This window comes from Chroicocephalus ridibundus, chromosome 2 (genome assembly GCF_963924245.1).
Source record: "Chroicocephalus ridibundus chromosome 2, bChrRid1.1, whole genome shotgun sequence".
Taxonomy (NCBI): domain Eukaryota; kingdom Metazoa; phylum Chordata; class Aves; order Charadriiformes; family Laridae; genus Chroicocephalus; species Chroicocephalus ridibundus.
Genome location: NC_086285.1, coordinates 140,443,132 through 140,466,903, shown reverse-complemented (window position 1 = coordinate 140,466,903; position 23,772 = coordinate 140,443,132).

Here is a 23,772-nt window from a genome sequence, read left to right as displayed (position 1 = left end):
TTCAGCACACAGTGACAGCCTCCTCCTGTGCCTTTAAGACTTCTCGCTTGAAGTATGTCCAGCCTTCCTGGGCTCCTATATCCTTCAGGGCAGCCTCACAAGGGGTTTTGTCCAGCAGTCTTCTGAACAGGTCAAAGTTTGCCCTCTGGAAGTCTAAGGTGGCAGTTTTACTAACCCCTCTCCTTCTTTCTCCAAGAATCAGAAATTCGATCATCTCATGATCACTGTGCCCTAAACGGCCACCAACCTTTTCTCCCCCCACAAGTTCTTCTCTGTTCACAAGAAGCAGGTCCAGGAGGGCACCTTCCCTCATCGGCTCACTTACCAGCTGTGTGAGGAAGTTATCTTCCACACACTCCAGGAACCTCCTGGATCGTTCCCTCTCTGTTGTGTTGTATTCCCAGCAGATATCCGGGAGGTTAAAGTCCCCCACAAGAACAACGGCAAGTGACTGCAGGATTTCCCCCAGCTGCTTATAGAAAGCTTCATTCGCCTCACTGCTTTGGTTGGGATGTCTATGGCAGACTTCCACAGCAATATCAGCTTTATTGGCCCTTAATCTAATCCAGACACTCTCCACCCCATCATCAGTATACTTGATTTCTGAGCTCATGTGTACAGGCAACTGTACAGTTTTGTTCATGTCACGTGAGATGGTATGTGTGCAATGTCAACCAGTAATGAGGGGGAGAGGAGAGAAAGTTCTTTTTCCATACGGAGCTCTTTTCTCCAGCAAATCTGTATCTGAAAATGCTCAAAGTAAAGCCTCGGTGTCACACAGGCTTTGGGCTAACCTGCAGCACAGTGGCGGGTGAATGTCATGTAACATGGAGAAAGTCCATCTAAAACTTTTTGACATAAGAAAAGCTTGCAAGGTGAAGTCCTAACCATCTTTGAAAATGCTGCTTTGACATCTCTTTCCAGGACTCCAAACAAATCTGAGATTTCCTCCATTGCAGAGAAAACACTATTTCAGTCTAAAACTCAGAAAAATATAAAACCAGGACTGTGTATATTAAAGACAGGAAGCATGCAAAGGAAAATTTGGTTGGTTTTTTTTGCTTCCCCCCGCCTTTTCCACCCCCCATCTCCCATAACCTTGGGAAGAGGGAGAACTAGGTTAAATGATTTGATTAAAGTCAGCTACGTGGACTGAAAAAAGTCACCTCTCTTAAGCTTCTCCCATCTGTGTGAATGAAGGAGCATGCCAAGAACGAAAGCTCTACTGCATACTTAGCATGTCATCAGCATCCACAGTCCTCATTTTGACAGCTATTGCAGTGACAATTGCGCGTGTGGAAAGAATCTGAAGGAGAACACCAGCATCACCAAAGGACACAATCTTGTGAAGTTGGCCTACAGCAACCTTCCTCATTATTGAAACCTGGTTGAGAAACAAGGGTTTCTATGTCTACCATAACACTATAGTTGTGCAAAATCAATCCACTCTGAAAGAAAAGGTTAATATACATATTCATGTGCACACACACACGTACACACACACAAATTGTATATTCTGGGGACTTCAGACATTTTACTTGAGATGATTGCACTTCTCCAAATGTTGTTGTTCTATGAGAAAATGGGTCACAATTTTCTGTTTTACTGCCTGAGAAAATTCAAATGCTAATTTACTTCTAAATTTTGAGTATAAATACAAGTAATCCATTTTTGTATTATTTTTCTTGGAAATGTAATTCGACGTGTTCAAAAAAGGGCATCAGCCATGCATTAATTTGTGATAGTTTTGCTTTTAATTCAGATTTTTATATATTTCCCCATTTGACTTAAGCATTACTTTTCTTGATGGTAAGTCTTGTGAAAATTATTAAAGTAACAGAACTAATGACTTAGAGAAGAAAGTGTGCAATTTGGCCTTCTGAAAACTGCAGGATACTGCCACAGTGCATTTCCGGGGGGGGATAAACAAATCTGACTTCATTTACGGTGGCTAGCAGTATTCGGATGCACCTCTGAGGCACTGAACACAGAGGACAGAAATCAACTTATTAAAAACATCTCCTCCCTCAGTTCAGACAAGAGCAAAGCAGTGAAACTTTTAGAAAAGTTACTTTTTTTTTTTTTAAGCAAAGTGGCATATTGCAGTCCTGTGTCCCCATCTCTGTTCATTGAATGAAAGGCAGCGTGGCAGCTGAGAAAGATTCTGTGGCGTTACCTCCAAGCAGAGTATCATTCCTACTCTGTAATTAGTGTTATCAAATCTGAGCTGGGCACCGGATAGAGCATCATAAAACTTAAATTCCACATCTAAATTATAGAGATGTAGAGATTCTAGAGAGAAATAGCCTATAGGCTTAGCTTGAAACTAAATTTACCAACTGTCGACTTTGCTTAGCAAGTAGTGCATCCTAAAAGCTGGCTCTGGGTAATCTAGACCAATTGACCCAGCAAGAAGAAGGGAAAGGGGGAATTTATGGCCTATACTTCAGAATTCCCTCAGTTATATATCCAGAATACATAGGAACCCCAGAATTCCATCTGACTGTGTTGCCTCAAGGGCCATATACTCTGTGCCATTTGTTTGTAACAAGGTCACAGAGCTGACAATAAAGAGGCAATGAACCCTGGAGTCCTTCCTAGAGAGTGAAAGACCACAAAGACATTAAGACATTTAAGCATTCCTAAATTAACTATTTACATTTTTTCAAAATATTTTAATATGTATTTTATTTACCTTTAATAGACTTTTCTTTCTTTTTTTTTTTTAAATTCCTATTATTTTGTTGCAAAACAGAACCATTTTTTCACAGAAATGATGACATTTGGTTAGCTGCAATAATGGCCCCTAAAAACATATCATCACTCTTCAGAAGCAACCTGTTCCTCCTACCCACCCTTATCACTCATGCTTGTGTGTTTCCAGATGAGCTGACACATTGGAGGAATTCAGCAGTCACAGACTGCCTCCAGCCCTGAAATTACTCACTGTATTTGTGTGGCATTTCTGATATCCATGGGGAGATCCTCTAAGCTGGCCCAGCCACTAAGAAGCAAACAACATTCAGCTTCTCCGTCTGGCTCACCCTTCCATCTCCATGCTGTGTCCAGCTACAGAACTGTGTCCCTCTTTTTGTATATATGCGTTCTTTTTCTTTTTTTTTTCTGCTATGTAGGTGGAATTCCTTCTGTTGCCATTGTCACTGCTGTCTTTTCAGACCTTATTTGTTTTCTGGGAAGTGCAGTGGGTGCCAAAACAGCACTCTGGCTATTTGTATGGTCCATATTTCTCTTGCAAATAGCACACTCCTAATAAATACCAGGCTTAGAATTCCAAATACTGGAAACAGAAACCAGCAAATCCTGCATGCAAAATGATAATGGAGACCTCAACTTCTGTTTAGTCTGCAGCACATCTTTCATAAAACTATGCGGTCCTAATGCGACTTCTTAAATAGCATGAAATTCACTGGATCTCTGAAAAAATTGCTCCAATTTAATTACTTTTGTAGTTAAAACCTGTGCTTCTTTTTGTCCCCATTTTTTAGTTTCAACTTTCAACCTTTGAATCTTGTCCTCTCTGAATGGTGGTTTTTCTGACAGGTTGGGGAATTATCTTCAGTCCCCATGCAGGTACTTAATTGGTCAGATGGCTTGATATTCGATTAAACTCTTACTCAAAATTTCTTACTCCCTATTTAAGGCATACAGGTCAGAATGTACGGATGTTTGCACATGCTGACTATGCAAACAGGTGATTTCCAAATTACACCAGGTTTGGGTGTTTTGGTTCGTTTGGTTTGTTTTTTTGCAGGAGGGAGTGAGGAAGAGTTCTTATAATCTATTGACAAACTCTTGAAACTACTGATTTCCCAAACGAACACAATGACAATCATAAATTATTTTTATAATTGTATGTATTTTAGCTATTTCTGTGACTATTCTTTTGTTCATACATTCGAAGACCAGATAAGGACACCTGCTAATCATGCTGGGACTCGATATTTAACTGATTGTTTGTGGTTCTCAAATCCTTACCACAGTTGTTATTGTCCAGAATATACTCTCCCATTTCATGTTCACAATGAATGAATGCTCTTCGCATTGTCTTCCATTTGGGGCTTACAAAACGCAGAAACTTACCTCAATGCACAATCCAGACTGGTTTATAATATTGATTTATCCCCTGCATTGTTAATTATTTCTTCAATATATATCATCTCAAACTTTTAGTGAGAATATATATTTTTTTCTTTTTGGATAGACAATAAATCCCTGGGTAAGCTCACCAGGAAATTTCTGACAAGGGTAGAAAAAAAAAATCAAATAAGTAAAATGCTGATTTTTCAAAATGTTATTGAACTTACCCTTTTCCCCTGTGGTAGCTCCACAAGCACTTTGACTTCTCTGTAAATATTACAGAATCTAGAACAAATAAATCCTACAAATGCACTTATGTCACATAGTTTTACTTGCTCTGCAACAAGAAAAGCAACACATACACACACAAAAAAAGCATATTGTAAGAATTTCTCTTAAATAAAAAAAATTACAGAGGAAGGGTTACAATGAATTGTGAAAATACATTTCATATATACACTTAAGTTAAATCATTAATTCATTATTAAACCCGATTCAGCTATACTGAAAACTGCTGGGAAGCTGCAGGATTTCTATGGGGTTCCATTCAGATACCGTTAATTTGGGGTTGGGATCATAACTTTACCATATTTATAGTTAGGGTTGCTACTGTAGTAAAGCTATAACGATGACACACATAAATATCAATCAACTTCTGTGAAGTTATAATGTGTTTAAGTATAAGCCTCTTCTAAGCAAAGCAAACTGTTGTTCCTAAAGAACCAGTAGTTTTCCAACAGTATTGAATATTTTTCTCTTGAGGGCAAGACCATATTACGAAGAATATACAAATCTTGAACTCTAAAATTTTCCAAATTCTTTGCTTGCTTCCACCACAACTGTTAACGTCCACAATGACAAAGAAAAGTACTAAAACTATGCTAATCCCACAGATAAATCAGATCTTTAAATTGGTATAAACTTGTTTAATTCATTTGAAGTTAATTTAAACCTGTGACAGAAAAAGACCTAGTCCAATACTTACAAGACATTTTAAACCCCATTTTTATACACATTATTAATAAATATTTGCTTATTGATATCATTCTGGTATATTCCATCCCATCTTCATGTCATTAATAATTCATTTAATAATTCTGCTGGAAATCCTTGCAACTTTTTATTTGTTTACTTACTTATTTTACTGTTCAAACAAAGTTACCACTACTACAGTGTTTATTAGGCATATTATAAAACTGTTTGAAGAGCCACATAAAGAGTTGGGAATACGTTACATCATTACAGTCTCTCTAATTCAGACCCTAAAGTGGTGAAACTAGGAATGTTCTGATAAAGCTATGCTAATCAACACTAGCTGTATCCTAAATTTTATGAAACAGTCATATTTCCCCATAGATGGAAGAAATAAAGCTAACAAAATTAGTCACAGATCAAAATGAATTGCTGGTATAGTTTTGCTATTCAGTGACGTAAAGCAGTTGTTAACCCAATTCAAATAGCCAGCTAACCCAGGTTTAATACGCTTTTTCTACAGCCAAAATGGCTTTACCTCTTTGCCTCTCACAAAATAAGAAAACAAGAATGTCATCTAACAAGAAATCTTCTAATAAGAAAACAAAATGATCTTCTAATAAGAAAACAAAATGTCATCTAACTCCAAAAGTTACAGAGGATCAGAGATATTTTAGATGGTAACTTTTCTAAAACATCTTGGAAGAGTTAAAAAAAAAAAAAATAAGAACTAAAAAAGAATTGCCTTGCTTTTCACCAAATTAAAGTCTTTAGCTTCCTCCCAATTCTCTTCAGCTGAAGTTAGGGAGAATTTATCATTGCCATTAATGGGAGAAGAGAAAAGACAAGCCTTAGCAAATTTGAAAACCCTACCTGTAGTCTCTACTGAGGATCTAAATGACATTCTTGCAGCTGGTAGAGGGAGAAACAACTCATGTTGAACTAAAAGTGATGATACCAATAAAGAGCAATCATTTTGAGAATCATGTAATCAGTAGAGAAAACCCTCCTAAGCATCAGGGGAACCATCAGGAGACTATAAGCAGTTAGTAAAGATATAAAACTTATGAAAAGAGGTAGTCAAGAAAATATAAACTGTCAGAAAAAAATACATGGAAAAGAATGAAGCATGACACATTTGTGAAACGATGCAATGCACAAATTAAAGCAAAAATCTTGTATGATGGAGACGTAAGGAAAGTACATTAAACTTACATTTCATAAGTTTCGAATGAAAAAGCTAACAAGCACACAGAAGTAAGGTAGAAAACAATGTTTGATAGGGTAGTCACAGAAATCATTAGTTCAGAGGAAGACAATGGTTTTTGATCTCTTGCTAAGGAAATGTCTCAAACAAAAAACCATAATTTCTAAACAAGTAGAGTAAGATTCATCTCACCTAAAGTAAGATTCTAATAGTTAGTGTAGCTAGTTTACGTTCATTGTTTAAGCCACACTGATAGTCAACGTATAGAGATCAGCACTGCAAGGAACTGATTCATTCATCCTATCTATAATGATAGGTAACTAAGAGGGTTTTCATTACTTGTTCTTGGAAACCCTCCATTCTGCCCCCTCGTAGCAATAAAGATGGTCTAGACAGCTATGCTAGTATTGAAAATGTAGTTTTACTTGGCTAAGGGTAGGTGAGATAAGTCTAACTCAGTTCCAAATTTGTTACTTTCAAGAAATTCAGATCAGCCGTCCCATGTATGGCATTTTAGAAATCAGACAATTATGCAATCAGAAAGGGGGAATAGAACATCATAAGCAGAGCTAAAATCCAAAAATCTCTCTTAATTTAATCTGGATATTAAGCAGATACATCTACTGGTAAATCATCATGCTTCTAGCTCTATTATTTTTAATTTACAAAGTTGTTTTATATAAGAATTCCCGGTTTCACCTGTTTTAGATTTATTTCAGTTCAGAGTGGAACAGAGTTGAATCTCAGGTGAAGATTTCTAAAACAAAAAGTAAGTAGTTATCCTAAATATAAAGTCTTGGGGAAAAAAAAAAGGAAAAAAAAGACCACTTCATTTTTATTACATCCTTGCAGGAATTATGTCAATATCTCCATGCAAACACATTTAATCTACAAATAAGGATTTTTTTTAATTATATTTACATATGTTTTATCGTCTAGGTGACCAAAGAGAAAAATATTATAATTTGTAGCTCTTTATGGTGAATTATACATGTAACCATCTGCCTGAATGTTTATTCAGTTATTATCAAGGAGTTTTCACTGACTTTTAAAGGATATTTAACAAAATATCATAGACTACGCATATTTAACATTAAATTTAACATTAAATATGTGTCCTTTATAGCTACTTTTTTTTCATCTGTTGCGTAGTGTCTTGGTTTGAGGTAAAACAGAACCAAGCTTCTGTTCAGTAATTTTGCTTTTCAGCTAAGCCTGTTCTACCTGAACTCTCTGAAATTAACAGCACATTTTTCAGACAGTGGTCCGCTTTCCAGAGTGATAAGGCCTGATGTTTATAATTAATACCAAGGAATGGTATGCAGAGAGGCTCTTGCTTACACTTATTGCTATAGCAACCAAGGTCGGCTAACTTTGTTATATGCCCCACTGGAGAGTTGGAAAAGGAAAAGCATAGAGGGGTGGCACCTGTGGGGAGGAGTGGACAGAACAGGTGACCCCAAACTGACCAACAGGGGTATCCCATCCCATTTGCATCACGCTCAGTATAAAAGTTGAGGGATCAAAGGGGTCAGCATTCCTTCTTCAATGGCCAGTGTCCAAGCAGGACTCTGTCCGTTCATCTGCCTTTGATCCCGATTCCTGCATTCCTGAATCCAGATCCGGAATCCAGTCCAAATCGATCGCTGAGTCCAGTCTGGGACTTTCCCAGTGCCTGACGTTGACATGATCATCATCCTGGGAGCTTGACACTGGTTTAGTATGTATTGTATATATTTCATTATTTTTTTGATATTATTATCTTTTTATTTTATTATTAATATTTCATTAAAGTAGTTTAGTTTTCTTTTAAACTCATAAATCTTTTTCTGTCTCACCCTTCTCTCCCTGAAGGGAGATTCTCTCCCTTCTCTGAAGGGGAGAGAAGTAAAAGATAACATCTGTCATTCATTTTAGTGGCCAGCCCGGCCCAGCCCAAACCACAACACCTATCTGTCCTCAGCTCATACAAAATGACTTTGCTTATGTAATGCAAAAATGGTGCAAAAGGTCTTCTGCCTTCCTGTACCACAGATCTTCCCATAGTACTGATTTTACTTTTATTCAGCCTAGTGTGTAGCTCTAGATTTGTGGAAGGAATGGGCAGCATTAAGAAATGTGACCAAGGTATTCACTATACTTAAATGCACTAAACAAATACCACAGGGAGGACAAAATGGGAAAATAAGTATAAATAATTATTACTATGTACTTCTTACCTATCCTGTAGATTTCAACACAACCCTAGCACACTTCCAAAAAGAACTCACTTCAAAATGTATGACATGCAGAATATACAATAGGATCATATGACAAATGTTTTTACTGATTTCTCTCTTTGGGCACTTCATTAACTTCCTTTCAAGCCTATGAGGATAAAAAAGTGGATATCACAGCTTCATAAGTTGTGTATATGTGTTTATGTACATACACACATATGCACGGCCACAAATATTGTAAAAATCTTTATTAGCTCCCAAACCTTTACATAAATATTCAACTAATATATAAGCCAGTTTTATTTTGCTCATGTGGCTATGACTAAACTTGACTCATGCCAATGACAAATGTTTCCATAACAACTAACACACTATGAAATGGGAAAATGATAGAGAACCTACTAAAAGAAAGACAAAAGTTTACTCAATCCAGTAACTTGACAAAATAAACCGTATGAAAGGTTTATTTCCTTTATCTAATTCATTGAACCCTGATTTGGCAGCTGTTGTCCACCTAGCAGAAACAGCATGCAACAGTCCCCAACCTTCATTATCAGTCATATTTAGTGGCTAGATCTTTTTTTCATTATTGTCTGGACATCTGTTGATCTTTCTCACATTACAGCTTATTCTAGGCTAAAACAGGCCAGATGTTGAAATTCAAATATTGGAGCACACCGATTAGTTTTTTTCAAGTATTTTAGACCTACCAGACAGTTCTTAAAATAAAAGAAAAACAAAACAAAACAAAACCAGTACATCTAACCTGAATTAGGGTGTGGTTTGGAGAATGAAGTAAGAGTCATAACACTATGCTTAAAGCAGTCGACTTTTCAAGCCGCCAGGCTAAATCAAACCGATGCTGTACTTCAGTACTAGACCTTGGTCTTGGTGCGGCTCCCCAGGATCCCAGTGCCCTGTTTCTCCAGATGAGACTCATGCCTAGAGTGCAGTGCATTGTCTTCTCGTAACACTACCTTTGCTTTCTTCTCTCTCAAAGAGAGGGAAGAGGTTAGTGCACACCTTGATCAAATCAGCTTCAGTACGGACCACAGCACGTGCCTAGATCCAGAAATGTAGCTTACGCTACCAGTTTACATACAGCCATATGGACCCTGATCTCTCCAGTCACTTTTCCAAGCAGAGCAAGACCTCACTCACTTGGGAATACAGAGACCTCTGAGAAGTTGTGTTCATTGGGAAAGAAAGTAGATCACTGGTGATCCACTAAGAACTTCTTACGTGTATTTATGAATGAGCTGAGATGCCTCTGAAGAGTCTGTGTTGTCCGTCCATCTGGAGGAAAAGATGGTTATAGCACCAAGTCCTCATTTTGGAAAAGGAGGCACCATGGACATTGCATATATTTTATACTCAGATATTTTCAGTGAGAATATTTCTGGAAAAGTAAAGGCTGCCTGATATTTCCTCCACTAATCCTTTCTTAGTCTGTCTCCTATCCAAATATGAAGAGCTGGAAAATTTTGTGGACATTAGAAGGGGGAGTTGAAACAGTTCAGACTGAATGAAATTACAATTATTGAACAAAACACATCATCACATATTTCACTGCCACTTTGTGCAAACAGATCTAGCACAGAAGTAGCTGGGGTTAGGAAGCTGAAATCTGGCAGAGATGTGCTGCTTAGAGGGGTGCTTTTCGACATGCCAGTGAAGAAGCTTTGATTTAGCAAGAAAGAACTTTTTAAATAGAAACTGGCATATGCAAAATAGACTTTAAAACAGAATTATTTATAATAACTATTCCTCTTGGATATCAAAGTGAAGATTTGGCCCAATAAATGTCAGATACGGCAGGAGCTTATACGTAAGAACTGTCAGACTGACTGTTGCATGAAACCATATACAGAAAGCATCTTTCTTAAGTCTCCCTCACTATATATCGTAGTTTTTCCTGTGTCCTCATATATAAACAGCAGAAGATAATATTGATCAATATTTTAAGATCTTAACATATTAGAAGAATCAGCTATGGTAAAAAATACATTTTCTCATGATAAGGATGTTTACACGAATGAAGCAAAACATCCTCATTTAGCATCTTTCTAAACTATCTACAGCAGATCTTCTTTCAAATAATATCATAAATCTCCCAGTCTCTATTAGCAGAATGCATTTTCTGAAGCACAAGTACTGACTCCAGTTTGGATGTTGCCAGCAGCTGGTATGTCCCCAAATTCTTTCTTCTCACAATCTACAGCTATGCATTTCTTGCCATTGCACAATGAGCAATACATACATATATTGCCTGAGAATTTTGAGAGGAAATAGGAAGGTGATTCCAAGAACAAAACGTAATATCATTTAATCACAGAATGGTTGAGATTGGAATGGAGCTCTGGAAGGTGATCTTGTCCACCCCACCTGCTGAAGCAGGATCATTTAAAGCAGAGTGCCCAGGCCAGTGTTCAGACAGCTCTTGAATATCTCCAAAGGTGGAAACTCTACAACCCCTATAGGCAACATGAGCCAGTTCTCGGTCACCCTCACAGAAAAGTTTAATATATTAAACACACTTCTATTTTGAAAGGGGAGGAAGCTTACTTCCCTATGCCGAAGTGTTTTTCCTCTGTGAGGGTTAAAGAATTGGTTGATTTTGGAAAGAGATCAAGGAGAATCTCTAGTTACAGAGACTGACTCAACTGATGACACTTTAAAATATCAGTTTAACAATTCTTTCCTGAATTTCTTTTGGTTTTATTTTAGTGATATAATGAACTCACTTGGTTTTAATACACATATAATGAATATAGGATTTCCATTATAGTTTAGCTTGAATTTAATGCATCGTTATTTCACCTCCACTAATAGTGATATAATACTAAATTGAATTAACATACTCAGCATATCATTGGTATTAGAAACCAGGGGAAACCTCTCCAAGGAAGCTATAAAGAAACGCAGATTTCCTGCCTTGTTCTGTTTGTATTCTGCTCTTCTCACAGGCATTCACAGGCAATGGCTCATATTTTGCTCAAACACAGTTCTTGTTATGCCATATAATAATACACAGCCTAAATCTGTAAATGAATGCTGTGCTCAGCCATTTCAGGGATGGTGACCATCCAAACACCTACATTAGATGGGAAGTTCTTTTATCTCCCATGCTTTATGATAAAGAAATGCAAAACAGACATACTCCAGTAGTTATTTTTATTATGTCTCAAATAATGACATGCTTTTTCAGTCTGCATCATAATGTGTACAATGCGGTCTTCATAAAAGTACAGCATGATATAAACTTTCTAATGAAATGTGTTTCATGCAGAAACATCTCATTATTCACGGCTTCACATGAACTGAAAGCCCATGGTGAAACTGCTGTGCATTTCAGTGTGATTCGGTCCACATCCTTAGTGAATTGCAGGATGGTGGACTCTAACAGATTTTGTTTGTATGTAACCTAGTTAGTTACATGTCCATGTTCTGTAACAGAAAAATACGTGTCCAAAATAATACCTGGCAGATACTAAGTCAACTTCTACTATTGAAAGGTCTCGAGAATGTAATTTGTCATCTAGTTGGTAGCGAAATTATGCTTTCAAATGTAGGTGACATTTATGTACGCAGATATACACACGCAGTTCTTAGCATGGAATAAAAAAAATGTTGCTCTTTTCTTTATGTGTGAGACCATGAATGTTAGTTTTGAGATAAGTCATTTTTAATCATTAACATATCAGCTTTCTAGTACCTATGTGATAGTCTCTTTAAGGTCAATTTAATTTCTATGGACTTATAAAATGAGCGTATGTCAATCACAGACTGCAGTATATTTAATTCAAGCTGACACCAAGTATCATTATGGATGCTAATCATGCTCCTTAGGGTTGTAACTAAGGATCAACATAGCACGGATCTCCAATATGTTAGATCCTTTGCTTGGAGAAATATGCAGGTTTTGTCTGAAAGGGCTGTGAGCTAAAACAATTCAAACACTGGAAGGCAGAAGAAAAAATCAGGCAGAATAAGTTATCTGATGGCTGGCAACAATGTTTTAATTCACATTTTTAATAGGGTGAAGGGTACTTAGAGATAGCTGAAGCTAGACTGAAAGAGGAGGAAAAAGGAAATGAGGGGAAGTTGGAGCAATGAAAAAGGGTAAAAGGGCAAACGGGGAAAAGAGATTCTGAATGACATTGGAGATTAGAGCAAACAGCCAAATCAGAGTAGATGAAAGTCTAGTCAAAACTATGCAGGGCTTTGAACGAATAGAAGTCCAAGCTTTGTTTGCTTCTCCAGCTGATATTAATAATGTTTCTCACTGATCATCTCAGCTGCCCATCAAGATCAGTGATAATACACTATTTTGCTATGTTAAGACCTGGACAATTTTTTGGCTTCATCTTTATTTATCGTTTTTTCTCCAAACAATGATTAGATGTCTGTGCTTCCATTTAGTTTAAAGGTATCATGAAATCCAATACAATAGGATATTGAAAAATTAAATGAAGATGTCTATAGCTACATCGTACTACATGGTACATTTTCTTAACAGTTTTTTACAGATGAATAACCAGAAATCTAGCAGGTAAGCATTGCATGAGGTGTCTTAATTACCTTCCCCTAGACCGCAAATATGAGACAGAATGTATTTGTTCCTTTCAGTAATCAAATATATGATTAATTCTGCAACAGATTAAGTTTTCAGTTGTGAAAAAGTTATCACAGTCTTGTTCGTCACATCCTTGAATTCTGCATATTGTGATGGGAACAACCCCAGAATTATTACTTTTTTGTTCTTAGAATACAAGAAACTAGATGTTATCTGGACAAACACCAATGTTTGAAATACTGCTAGCTGAAACACAAAAACATCTTTGTCAGAAGGAAAAAATATATTGCGTGGAATACATATAACTTCTGAGAACAGCTGGTCAACAGAGGATAGGGACTGTGTGTTTTTCCCATGAAGCAGACTTAGGACATGATTCAGTTCATACTTACACAAACAGAGTCCTTTAGATGACATAGTAGAGGTTGATCATAGAATCAAAGAATCATAGAATCTTCATGGTTCGAAAGGACCTTTGAGATCATCGAGTCCAACCATATACACACACAAAAAAAAAAAACAAAAAAAACAACAAAAAAACAACACCAACCTACAGTCTCTGCCACTAGAGCATGCCCTGAAGTGCCACATCTAGACATTTCTTAAATACCTCCAGGGATGGTGACTCAACCACCTCCCTGGGCAGGCTGTTCCAGGGCCTAACCACTCCTTCAGTAAAGTAATTCTTCCTAATTTCTGGTCTAAACTTCCCCTGCCGCAACTTCAGACCATTTCCTCGGTTCCTGTCATTATTCAGCTGGGAGAAGAGGCCAACACCCACCTCTCTCCAGCCTCCTTTCAGGTAGTTGTAGAGGGCAATGAGGTCTCCCCTCAGCCTCCTCTTCTCCAAGCTAAACGTGCCCAGTTCCCTCAGCCTCTCCTCATATGACCTGGTCTCCAGACCCCTCACCAGCCTGGTAGCTCTCCTCTGGACACGCTCCAGCACTTCAATGTCCCTCTTGTACAGAGGGGCCCAGAACTGAACGCAGTACTCGAGGTGAGGCCTCACCAGTGCCGAGTAGAGAGGCACGATCACTTCCCTACTCCTGCTGGCCATGCTATTCCTGATACAAGCCAGAATGCTGTTGGCCGTCTTGGCCACCTGGGCACACTGCTGGCTCATAGTCAGCCAGCAGTCGACCAGCACCCCCAGGTCCTTTTCTGCCGGGCAGCTTTCCAGCCACTCTTCCCCAAGCCTGTAGCGTTGCTTGGGGTTGTTGTGACCGAAATGCAGGACCTGGCACTTGGCCTTATTAAACCTCATACAATTGCCCTTGGCCCATCGATCCAGCCTGTCTAGGTCCCTCTGTAGAGCCTTCCTACCCTCAAGCGATCAACACTCCCTCCTAGTTTGGTGTCCTCTGCAAACTTACTGAGGCTGCACTCAATCCCCTCATCCAGATCATTGATAAAGATATTAAACAAAACTGGCCCCAAAACTGAGCCCTGAGGGACACCACTGGTGACCGGCCGCCAGGAGGATTTCACCCCATTAATCACAACTCTCTGGGCACGGCCATCCAGCCAGTTTTTAACCCAGTGAAGAGTACACTTGTCAATGCCATGATTTGCCAGCTTCTCCAGGAGAATGCTGTGGGGGATGATGTCAAAGGCCTTACCAAAGTCCAGATAGACAACATCCACAGCCTTCCCCGCATCCAGAAGGTGGGTCACATGGTCATAGAATGAGATCAGGTTGGTTAAGCAGGACCTCCTTTTCCTAAAGCCATGCTGGCTGGCCCTCATTCCTTGGTTGCCCTGCACGTGCCGTGAGAGCTCACTCAAGATGATCCTCTCCATGATCTTTCCTGGTACTGAGGTCAGGCTGACAGGCCTGTAGTTCCCCAAATCCTCCTTTTGACCCTTCTTGTAGATAGGTGCAGAAGGTCCTAGATTGTGATACCAGTATTTTGAAGGATTGCTCTGTACTCATAGCAGGACAAACAACTCTTCCTCTAAAATCAGCCTCTTCACTAAGAAAGATAAAAAGCATGCTCACTCTCCTTCAAAATGCATTTTGTTGCTCTTGTGGGATGTTTTAAAAGAGTATTTCCTTTAAATTGCTTCACTATTTATTTATGCATTCACTAGTAATACTAAAAGTTTATCCCTTTCTTATCAGAGTGCATAATTGTTTCAAGCCTCCCCAAGACCTTAAGATTCAATCAGTGGTTTCAAATAGTCTAAATATTTTCCAGCCTCTTCAGAAAATAATCTTATGCTCTGTAAGAAGTTTTAGAAGAGGACTATTAAAGAATATATACAGAGGAAAGAGGGAACAGTCATTTCCTCAGAATGAAATTGGTTCTGAAAGTTTTCAATCAAAGTATTTATATAAGCAGTGTACGCTGGGAATTTTTTCGAATTCCTGTAAATTGCTATATACCATAGGGTAGCGAGTTTCTAAAATAACGCTTCAGCAGCACCTTCTGTGTAGCTGCCAGATAAACACTCAAACCTCTGTGGCTCTGTGTTCCCAAGGACACTGATGGCAGGGAACAGCATGAATGGGAGCTTTGCTGCAGGAGGCTGACTGGGTACCGCTGGGAATACGGAAGGGAGTCTGGGAGGGAAAATGTTACCTCTGTATTATGTTTTTGTATGGGCCATTGAAGTAAATTGAAACACTAATAAATATGTACAGCAAACAGCCACTGAAGAGGTAAGTATGTTGAACCAAAATATTTTTTTTTAATGTGATTTCATTTGGCTGCTGTTTTTTTAGGAAGTCACAGCAGCCTCACGGAATGTATTTTGTTTTGATGCATGAGAAACTGAATCAGGCAATGGGTCTATTTTGTTATATCAGGCTGTGTTTCTACTGCATTTTGTCTTTTTATGTACTGAAAAAGACATTACTAGGTTGATTTCCCAAAAATGTATTCCAGACTTATGTGTATCATTTAGTGACTTAACTTAGCCTATTTCAGTACACAATATGTAGAATAACTTTAAGCTTTCTAGCGATTTTGATTTCCTTAGTTTTGAATACTACCCCAAAAGTTGTCCTCTTTTCAATATATTCAACCCTGTTCTCATTAGTACTGTCTTAGGTCTTGAATGAGATCTAGAGAAGACGTTTGAAAAGACACACCCAAAAAGTTATGAGGAAAATTAAAACTAATATTTGGATTTGAACAAGTGAAAATTGAAAAAACTCTAAGAAATTCCAAAAAGAGCCCACTGAAAATTCAGTCTCCATCATGAGAAATTTTGGGACTTCAGAAAGGTTTTCCTGTTACAGAGTTCAATGAAAAGAAAAAGAATGGAAAAAAAACAGGTGAATTCATTGCAAATATTTAATTTCTCTAGCTGTGAATGTCAAATGAGGTTATTTTAATTTTTTTGTTAATAACTAGCCAGAATTTAAAAGTTTAATATTGACATGAGAATCTTAAAATTTTCATTTAGATAAGAAGTATGAATAATGTAACCTAGCTGGACCATTTTAAAAATTTAATTTTTTTTTTTTTTAATTTCTAGATGAGTTCATCAAAAACAACCTTTTTTCCTTTTGGCTAATATGCTATCGAAAACTTGGAACTAAACTTATCAAAACTTACAGCTCAGATGATAAGCATGAGAGTTCCAAATGACACAGACCCAAGATGAATAAGCCAAGCACAACTAAAACTAAACTCCTTTTCTCAGTGTTTAAAGTGAGAAATATCAACATTTTTTTGATATAAAAACAGAAGGAGTAATGTTACTTTCTACTAAGCACCTTTGCTTCTGAAATATTGGCACCAGTCCAGTACTCATTGGTCTTATTTCTTCTACTGCAGCCCCATTCTGTGTAAAGTGCACTTCATCTAATCTGACAATCAAAATTCTCTCCAAGGGATAACAGAGAATTAACTTTCTAGCTGAGCAAGGGCACACGTTCTGAGTTGTAAGGAAACTGGTATAAGTGCCGGATAGGGAATATGTCATAAAATCCTTACAAAAAATGTAGGTAATGTTCCCATGGCCTGCTATCAGAGGAAGACTGTCAGCAGTATCTTGTCAAATAAAGCATCAACAGTAATGGAATATGTTGCAAGATGTACAGATTCACACAAAAAAGATTTAGACAATGTTTCTATCATCTGCTATCCAAACACTCACAACTAGAATTTCATCTGTAATTCTATGCTCAACCCCCCTTTTCTCTGGCAGGGGGCTGGGACTAGATGATCTCCAGAGGTCCCTTCCAACTCCTACCATTCTGTAATTTAATTATTTTCTAGAATGAACATTATGAAACATTTTGAAACTCATAGACTGCAAAATTTTTCTTTTGGTATTTTAACAGATATGGTTCACATCTCTTGATGCTTAAGAGGGGATTATTATGTAACAGTTATTTTCATTTTTCTGTTCTCTCCAGAGAAAATCAGCCGAATTTAGCCCTGAAGAGGCAGGCAAACATAAATACAATGTGTATCCTAATCCCACGTATCCATCATCTCTAAATAATTTGTCCTTCTTGCATTTTTCTAAAACAAGTGGTCACAATGCCCAAGGTGATTCGGTGTGGGATCAGTATGCCTGCTGCCATTTTGTAAGAGTTTAACTTCAGACTTGTCTATTGGAGAAGACCACATTCTGCAAGGCTTATGCAGTTCAGAGTCTCATGGGAACGTACCTGTTTATTCTCCGAAAAACTGCTAGATTTCATGGTTTGGCTGGGTCCCTCACTGGTAGTATGAAGATCGAAGAACACTCTTATGGAACAATGGAATAGAAAATATGTGTGTCTCAAGAAGGGATATCTCACATTCAGGAGTCTGTAGGCTCCTTTCATAGTACATGAGGCACCTCAAAATAGAAGAGAGTGTTACTGAAAAGGAGAAAGACATGGGCTGCAGGTTTTCATCTGATAATTACCTTTGATAAAATATTTTTTTCTAGCGTCCAAATCACATATCTTCAACTTTGTCGAGTCTGCATTCAGCAGTTAGACACATGACTCTAGACCTCTGTAGGAACATTATCTATAATAAGACCCACACACTTGAGACTCAGTGTCCCAAGTATGAAAGCAGCAAGTGCACTAGCTCAGGATAACTGTGAGTTAAGTAGATAGTGAGGAAAATCACATCAGTACTCAGGCCACATGACAAAGCTTGCCATCCTTGCTCTTCATGTGTACCCGTGAATGCAAAAAAGTGGAACAAGGCTCTACGCCAGAGACTGCGGCTGAGAAGCAGCTTAGGAAGCTGTTTATTTCTTAGCTGTTAGTAACTGCCTCTTACGTGAGACTCTAACAGGCTCTGTTAATGGTACTACTCTGACCAGCTCTGGCACAAACCAACTGCAGAGCCTCTGGGAGAAGCCTTTACACCATCATCCATCAGCTTCAGCCCAAAGGAAACTGCCACTGTTAATTTGTGACACCTCTGTGGAGGTCAGTGTCTACATGAGCCTCCTCTGACTTTCTCCACTAATGGTTTGTTCCACAAAGGGGAGGAGGGAGTGCACAGCACGGCACAAAACCTACCACCATGTGTTGGACACCTCTAAGGAACAGCAGCTGCTGGTGCCTGTTGAAACCCAGAGGGGACAGATGCCTGGTCATGGGGGTGCTTCTCCTCTGAAGCAGCTGGGGCTGGAACGAGAAAGGGGTGATTTATACTGGTACAGAGTGAAGGAAAAGTATTCACACAATTAGAAACTGTCTCAATTACCCACCACCAGCTAATAGCTGAAAGGCGGCAAGATCCCTTTTGGCTATAAGTGACTGTTTCAAAGGAAAGTCAAGCATATTGTCTCAAACTACCTCCAGTGACAGTTTGAACTAATGTTTAATTTTGCCATGAAATGGACCGTAAGTGTTCACAGATCCAGGAAACAGCTGAGAAGCAGTACAAAAAACTGTTCAAGCCATTCATCCTCTGTGCCTCTCAGCAGCCAGTTACCGTCTGCTGGTTCAGAGGTGGTGTGTGAGTGTTACCCATATAAATGAACTTAATATGGGTAAACATGTCAAGTCTGTGACAAGTTTGGGATTAAGCTAATTATATAAGCACCAGAGATCAAGCCAAAGTTTCACTGGAAAATTCCAATTCACTCAACCCATAATATTCTGTCTGAAATAATTTACATTCAGGAAACTTTCACAAAAATTCAGGTAAACGAGGTCCACTGCAGAGCAAAGCCTAGTAAGGTCTAGCGAAATTCGTATTTCACGGAAGTTTTTAACAGCATAGAAAAAGTCAGTATATCTATCTCCCCAGATACTTTTATACCTGATACAGATCACATCTGTCCTATCCAGGACAAAGCAAATTCCAAACAGCAAATAAATAAATAAATTCCAAAATGAAAACCAAAATGTATTGCTGAGAACCAAACAACAACTTTGTGTAAGTGCTCTCTAAAGCAGTAAATTAAACCCTTTGACATAAATGACAGAATCATCTGTGGTGACCTTGGCTGGCTTCCAGATATTCACCAACCCACTCCCTCTCCCTCTCCCCTTTCTCAGCAGGGCGGGTGGAGAAATTAAGATGGAAAAGCTCGTAGGTTCAGATAAAGACAAGGAGATCATTTACCGCCAACCACTGTCATAGGCAATACAGACTTGACTTGGGGAAAAATTAATTTAATTTCTTGCCAATTAAAAATAGACTTTGATGGTGAAAAACAAAAACTAAAACATCTTTCCTCTAATCCCTGGCCCCCTCCTTCTTTCTAGGCTCGACTTCACTCCTTCATTTACAATTCTGCTAATTCTACCTGGAGGGGTGATGGGGAATGTGGTCAGCCCACAACAGTTCCCTGCTGCTCCTCTCTCACGCTTTTCCCATTCTCTAGCATGGGCTGCAGTCCTTCAGGATGAACCTGCTCCAGCATGGGCTCTCCATGAGACTCAGTCCTTTCAGGAAACATCCACCTGCTCCAGCGCAGGGTCCACCACACAGTGCAGTGCAGATATCTGCTCCACCATGATCTCTCCACGAGCTGCAGGGGGAATCTCTGCCCCAGTGTCTGGACAGCCTCTTTCTCTTGCTTTTTTTCTCTGGCCTGGGTGCTCACAGGGGTGTTTCTCGCTTTTTTTTCCTTAGTCCCCATTGCTTGTGCAGCGTTTTGCCATTTCTTAAATACATTTTCCCAGGGGTGCCACCTGCTCAGCTGAGGGGCTCAGCTGTGCCTCTCCTCAGAGGCCGCCCTGCAGCCCCCCCTACCACCAGCACATGGACATCAACATCCAATACACAATCACGGCCCATTTATGGTTTCATCTCTACTCTTCACACCTTACTGAGATGTAATGAGCATTCAAGTGTGCCATCCAAAGTGGTTAGTGTAAAGAGAAGTACTGAGTACCTCCAACCCATGAAATACCCAACTGACTGTTATGTTAAGGTACTTTTATGGCCTTATGGAGTTAATTTTCAAGTCCTGAGGCAGAAGAAGGGACTGAGTCTGGGACTGCCCCATGTTTGATGTGTTCTGACAATAAACTATCATATTAAGAACACACAAAAAAGGCCACCTTCTACAGTGGCTGTGTCTTTATAAATGGTCTTGTTTTTAAGTCTGTGTAGCATAGTATGTGTAATTTTGCTGAAAATTAGTTAAGGTGTTCTAAGGCTTAAATATTTTTTTCCTAAGGCAGACTCAGACATCCATTGCTTAGTCAATGACCAAAAAAGCAGTCCAAATAACTGTAAGGAGAGAATAAAGTTTTCGGTCATTCTTGTCTTAATTAGCACTATATATAGTGTTGATGAATTGCATAAATAAATATTTGCATCTAGGCACTGATGAAGGTGAAAGGCACAACCATACTTGGAGTCCCTGTGAAAGATGACAGTGACCCTAATAATGGTTTATTTAATCTCAGCACCTCCTTTTTTTCATGTCAAAAAAAGCAGAACCCATCTTCAGCAGACTTTCATTAGTGGTTAAGACCTCTGGTCTCATTTGTTCTATAAATACAATCTTAGGCAGTAAGACAATTTGTTTACTTATATGTAATGAACTAAATGTACTCTCAGTAAACATGTATGTGTTTGGTCCATGAACTTTTCTGAATCTCTATAGGTCATGGCATTAGGCCTCCCTAACTCTCAAATAAAATAAAAAAAAAGAATAAAAAAAAAGAATTTAATTGAAGCTTAAAGAAATAAAAGTCTTAAGACTGGACTACATCATGTTGATGTAAGTGGGAAACTTGTACTTTTCTTATATGTATCATTTCAAGACTGTGATAGCCTGCCATACAAATTAACTTGTTTCTGAAGAAAGCAGGACAAAGGCTCTGATGTTTCCAGGTCGTTTACAGCAGTCTAGCAAGAAGATGTAACAGAGAACAACAACAGCAAAATAATAATAGTGTGAACACCAGCCCTTTCACGGGAAAGAAATGAAAGTGCTTGTATTTTAAAAAGATCTAATTTTCAATAAACAACGAATTAATCATTCCAAAAGCAAATATAGTAGATATTCTGCATACACAGTAAATACATTATGTATAAGTAAAGAAATAATGACTGGTTGTGTATAGCTGTTGTTTTCTAAAATTCATTGCATTACACTTATTAAGAAGACGAAATACACTTTTTTCTCGAATCAACATCACATGTCAGTATCAAAAAACTAAAATGGGAAGAACGAGTTTTTAATGCTTGCTTCTTATTTCACGGAAGCATCATTAATCAGAGGCAAAACTTTTCAAAGGGTAAGATAAGTAACTTACCACTTTCAAGGAAGACTGGAATCTTTTTACAAGAAAAATACATTTGGTGCAACCGCTTGTTCTTGGCCTTGATGCTGGAATACTAGAAGAAAATGCTAAGACTGTTTTACATAGGAAGTCAAGCCAAACACACTCAAAAGCCTTAAGTAGCTCTCAAACAGAATTTGCTCATAGTTGCAGTGCCCATGGTTAATATTTGCCCACAAATATTCTATCAGAAATGTCGATCACAGCATTTACCTCAGAATTTCTATTGTTATTCACAGAACAAACCACTTTGGCTATTGCTTCCATGAGTGGGTCCACACATGGAAGCAATTGTTCTATATGGTCTCATGGAAACCAGTGATGCTGCAGGTAAACTTATAAGCTACAGTTCACATAGTGAATATGCAGGATCAGGTCTCTGATGAGTTTTCCACTATTCTTCTTTATCAATTAATCGCACTAAGGTGGATTGAGCAAGTGAAATCAGTAGAGCTATATGAGGCACTGAACTGCCTAGGATGTTTAAAATTCTCTAAACTACCTTCTATGGTCCAGTGTGCTCTTTAGAATATTGACTAAAGAAACACCATGTTTCACATACCTAACCTGTAACAAGGCTATATATGTATTTTTAAGGAAGGCAAAATAGTCAAAAAAACCAAGAAAAATTTACAACCATTTGTAACTCAAGACCAAATTCAGGATAATAGTCGCATTCATGCAACTGATGACTGATGCATGAAGACCATCCACATTTTCATACCAATACTTGTATGTTCCAATGTTCTGTACCTATACTTCCTGTACAGTATCTTAAAGGTCAAATAAAAACAACAACAAAGGAAGTGTTATTGTATTGAAAGCATTTACTTGATAAAAATGTTGCTAGGGGAAATTATTCCAATTTTTTAGATATTTAGATGGTAGTGATTCCATGGCTGCTGCTGCATATTCCAGTGGCTCCTTTTTTAAAACGCAGGAGTGAGGAACCCTTCCACAGTCTTTAATATAACAAGGTGACCTTACAGAAGTATCAAAGGTATAAAAGCTGTTGAAAGAAAAATCAGTTCAGAAAAGACCAGAAAAAAGGTGAAGTATTGGAACTGCTAAAATGTTATTCAAACTTTTTTCTCAAAGCAAGAAGAGGCACATTACATTCTAGTTTCCAACCATTATTGAGATGAAACAAGAAAAATAAAGAACCTGACATTTCAAATGGCTGCCCACAGGAAAACTCAAGAAAGCTACACTGAATTAGAATGGCATTAGTAGTGCCCTGGTCACATGCACCCTTGCAGAGAAGTTAGAAATACTAAGGCACATAAATAATGATCAAGATAATAGAAAATTTAGGGAAAGGGATTCCACTCTGCTTTTCCAATGAAGCTATAAGCTGAGCATAAAAGAGACCTATCTCTTTTACTGAGGATTTGAGGCAAATGAAAGCACCTCAGTTCAAAACACAGACACTCAAAAAACTTTACATACTTAAGGTTACCGACACTCCACTAAGACTTGGGCTTTTAAATTCATGCTCCCAGACACCTACAGTCTTTTTTTAGCTTTAACATCACAGTGCAATTAAATGCAAGTTTCCACCCTAAACCCCTTCAATAGCTACAAAATTGTCATTCCCTTCCATCTACCTTGAGAAGCTTAAATCTAGTAGACAACCTCAAACCACAATAACTTGACTCCATTCCACACAAAATTGGAACTGCTTTGCTTTTGCTTGCAGTTGCTTTCTTTCAGCATTCAGATTGCCTATGTAAATAAGGCCTTCTAACTCCTACATGAAGGTAGAGAAGTTCATACACTTCTGATCCTTTCTAAAATCAAGGACAAAGAAAGTTACAGGAAAAATGATTGTGACAATAAGCAGAGTGACAGTAATTATTTCCTCAGCTGCTAGGTGTCAGTTTGAAATGATCAAAACCCCTGTTTTGTTTCATTTCCCAAATGTTGGTACAAAAGCATGAAAGAAGACACGAAGAATCACATTATTGATGCCTCCCTAGGGATCACC